We start from the raw sequence: 4,237 nt of genomic DNA, 5'->3' as shown, positions 1-4,237 counted from the left end.
TTTGCTCCCGCTGTGACACTTGCATTCAAGAGCAAGGGCGGCTGCCATCATAAGAATGGACAATGGCATGAGGAATACAAGGGGGGGGGGGAAGGAAATCAGATGAATTCAGAGCTAAGATGGCAGAGCTCTCACCTTTTCCGCTTTTTTCGAGTAATCTGGAGGAGACGTCCCGCAGAGAAGAGATAAAAAGGGTGTTCTGAACTGTTGGAAGGTTCTGAAGACTTCTGCATTTGCAAACGCATTTTAGAACTATTTGTAGGGGTATATATGCTGCATGCCATCTCTCTGTCTCTGTCTCTCTCTCTCTCCCTCTCTCTCTTCTGTTTTATGTCCTGCTATCTCCATCCCACACCTCTATTAGTATGAAGACTTTCTGCCCATGTAAGTAAGTGAGAGTGTGTGTTCCTTAATGTTTGAATCAAGACACACGTCTGCATGCATTTCTAATCTAAGGAGCCTATAGCAGTTACTACAACTATCAATTAGTCAGCAATAGCTTGAGATCCCCATGTGTCTGAGTGAACAAAGGTGGGAAACACATGCAAATAATAATACAGCACCTGGGTCACGTACAGTAACTTAGCTAGCAACAAATAATTGCATCTGTTTCTGCCTTTTCAATGTTTAGTGCTCATTGTTATGTAAAGTTACAGGTTATTAATGTGAATACTAACATAATTAGACGTGGCATTGTATATTTTCCTTTGGACAACACAATAAAAAGAAATTGAACTAAACAAATAAATAAATGGTGATTTAAAGGTTTTAACAAAAGAGATTCTCTGATCCGTAGCTGTGCATCCTTTTTTTTTTTTTTTTTAAATCAACTGTTCTGGAGTTAAGGATGCATTTGACGAATATGTATTTGATAATTTAATATATAAATATGTATGAAATTTTACGTCTTCAGAAAAGACTAAAAGAGGGTTGATTGTATTGAAGTTAAGCCCAGAAAATGAGCAAATTATACCCTTTTAAAAACCGAAACTGTTAATTTTTTAAAAACAACTGTTATTTTTAAAGACATGTTAAGGGTGTTTCCTGCACATTTTTAGATATTAGCCTAACAATTACAAAGAAAAATACAGAACCTCTTATCCTCATTTGTTTTTAAGCTCGACAAATGAATTTCATCTTAGGAAAACCAGCAAAATGCTACTTAGTCAGGAAGGACAAAAATAAAAAAACACCACCTTCCCAAATCAAAAACTCCACCACCACCCTGACTCCACAATAAGAGGTAAGGATGAGAAAGATCCGGTTTACTGTCTGTTAGGCATAGAATATTTCAAAGGTGCGACTATAACCTGTGGGCAATTTTATGTCCAGAGATTTCATAAGAACAACTCTAGTGTCAATTGAAATTTAATTTGAAGGAATATTTTGAAATATGTCACAGATTAAAAATTAAATCATTTGATGGAATTAGTTTGTTACTTATAAGTAGCATTTTTTTCTCGTGGATAATGTGCCCACAAAGTCCCACATGGAGACATATGTTGCCTAACTATCTCGTTAGCTCTATTGCTACTTATATCACAATCCTTGGAAGGCTTGTTAGGGACACCAGACCATTTTTTTCCTCCCAGTGACCCTCAAAAGTCATCATCTTTATTCAGCCTGAGAAGGCTTAAAAACAAACCCTCTTTAAAAAACAAAGCAGCAAAAATACATCCCCAAAGAGAAATTCCCCAATAAGAAAATGGTAATGGCTAGAAGAGTAGTGAATAACTAGTCGCTGGTAACCACACAATGAAACAAGGTTGTTTCATTGAGAAAGGTGTTCTCAATGAAACAAGATTAAAGGTAAACTGCAGTAAAACAATTTCCTGACCAAATAAAGCCCTGAGTGCAAGAATCCCAGAGCAGATTGTACAGCACGAAGTAAAGGAATAACAGGCTTTTTTTATTTTAAATGGTGCTGACCCGCCATGCACTTCATTTCAAAACTTAGCTGTTGGGAATTGCAGGTGCTATGGTGACAGCAGATTTCCAATATGCCAAGAGCAGGGTTTATCCTAGTCTCTTTGCTCTCTGAAAGAGACACACCACAGGATTAGTATAATAAGTTGAGCACTAGCCAGGATCTGCAGTCCCACTAAAACAACCGTGCTCTCAGCCCCTCTGCCAAAGGTCCTATCAGAGAGACAGACACAAGCATAACAGATTCTACAAAATAATCTCACCCTTCACTGAAGAATGAGACCTTAATATACATACGTGAGGGTGTTATATGCAGAACAGGGATGGGGACAGGACAACCATTCCTACCAACTCATTTGATTTCATTGTATGTGAATAGACTATTTCCTACTTTAATATGAATTACTAATCTTCCTTATTGGACCAATTTGTTGCCTGCAATATATATTTCAAGTTAAAGGAATCTTTATTTAAGAGTTTGTAACACAAAATAATCACACTCAATGTGTTGTCTCATTTGAGGGGGGCAAACAGAACAGTAGAAGATCTGAATCCCTGTAGAGGATGTATTATAACTGCTTAGGCAAGTAGGTAGGCTGAGACAGATAAATAGATCATTTTCATTACTGTGTTTTATGTCGAATTCTTCTGTTTCCTAGCCCATTTTGTATTGAGCTTACAGCCTGGTTTCTAATACCTTCGGTCCTTAAAACATACCACATGCTGATAAAATGAGTCATTTTCTTAAAAAATAATTAGAGGAATAATCTAAACCAATGTTTTTTCTTCATCTAATATGTCTAATTTAGCTCCCTCCCTAGGCATTTCTATATTTACAATTTATAATGTTATTTCACTATTTTCTTCTCAACTAAGACTACAGGTTGGGTGGCTATTTTGCATTAAAAACGCTTAACCAGTAACATCAATTACAAGTAAGGGATGGACTGTACCTTCATGCTGGATTTTTATTGTTCCATTTGGTGATATTGTAGGCATTTCCCAGCAACGTGGCACAAATATTTAACAGACAAAAGAGCAACAGAAATTTAGGCAATAGAACACTCCAGGATCATCAGCTAAGAACAAAATCACAAGACAGTTGACAAGATTTGCCTTCAGAAACAAATTGGGTATAATCTGAAATTTTGACAGCACAAGCAATATTGTATATTTTCCTGCTTTCCCAAATTCTAAACAATTTCTTTAAAACTAATTATTTAAATATTGCCTGCTGCTTTTTTGCCCTAATAAAAATAACTCTCAACTGAATTTTATAGGACAACTGGGGGCCACAGATTAATGGGCAAATCGGTATGGTAGGTAAATGACAGTAGTCAAACAAACCAACAAACAAACTCTTCCAAACTACCAAACCTCTTTGGCTGTAATAAAAATGTTGACAATAGTTACATGATTAAAGCAATTGTTTTTCATCTGTGGCCTTAACATTGAACTAATTCAAAATTGAGTGAGCAAAGTTAACCCCTTGGGATTCGCAGAGGAGATTTAATTTATAGAAATAGGTTTTTTTACAAATATAGCTATTTTCAACGTTGTACGATAAAGCCTTTCCACCCCCCTCATTTTATTTTAAGACTAGACCCCGTTTAGGATTTCACATTGTAAATCTCCCTATGTCTGAATGCTGTTACAAGGTTTGACAATGAAAGAATAATTCATGTCAGACAAAAAGAGCCCTTCAATCAGCTTCATGCAGCTTTTCTCCTGCAGGGCTACGCCAAAATGAATGTGGAATCCTGAGCCGAACCATCCATCACATTTCCCGAGTCTTTCAATTAATGACACTGCAATCAGATCGATGGCGTGTAATAAGAAAAGAGCTTTGCATTTCTATACCTATTAATTCGCTGAGTAACTCCAGAGGTAAAACGTGACCAGAAAGGGAAAGGGGAAGAAAAAATTCATCGTCCGAGCAAGATTTTTAGGGAGGTTTGGGCCAGTTTACACAAGTCTCCCCCTTTCCTCCCCCACCTCCCAAACAACCTGAAAAGTCAAAAGAAAAATCAACTATGCTTTTCCTAAATTGGGATTATCTCCCTTTTAGACAGGTATTTTCCTTCTTGTGTTGCTAAGCTTGTGAAGCGCTAAGAGTTTATTAGGTATACACTCTAGATTACAAGGGGAGTCCATTTTTCTTCCAGACGCAGACTGGTCAACCCCCATTAGACTCATAGTTAGCCAGAAACATCCTGCAATTCAAATCATGGACCAGTGCAGTCACTCACAGGGCAGGACTCTGCAGATGCCGACCTTGGTGCTAAGGCAGTAATTAGCAACCAAATTTCCA

General features: G+C 37.2%; 1 long non-coding RNA gene across 1 annotated transcript; it reads left to right on the top strand.

Moving 5' to 3' along the window:
- Positions 1-250: 250 nt before the first annotated feature.
- On the top strand, positions 251-3,970 carry LOC122173880 (uncharacterized). The gene is made up of 3 exons (XR_006174864.2): positions 251-384; positions 1,119-1,243; positions 3,661-3,970. It is a non-coding gene; the product is annotated as an uncharacterized LOC122173880 (long non-coding RNA).
- The last annotated feature ends 267 nt before the right edge of the window (positions 3,971-4,237 follow it).

Source organism: Chrysemys picta, chromosome 16 (assembly GCF_011386835.1).
Source record: "Chrysemys picta bellii isolate R12L10 chromosome 16, ASM1138683v2, whole genome shotgun sequence".
In the NCBI taxonomy this organism is placed as follows: Eukaryota; Metazoa; Chordata; order Testudines; family Emydidae; genus Chrysemys; species Chrysemys picta.
Note: the sequence above shows the minus strand (reverse complement) of the source record. Positions and strands in the feature narration are given on the sequence as shown.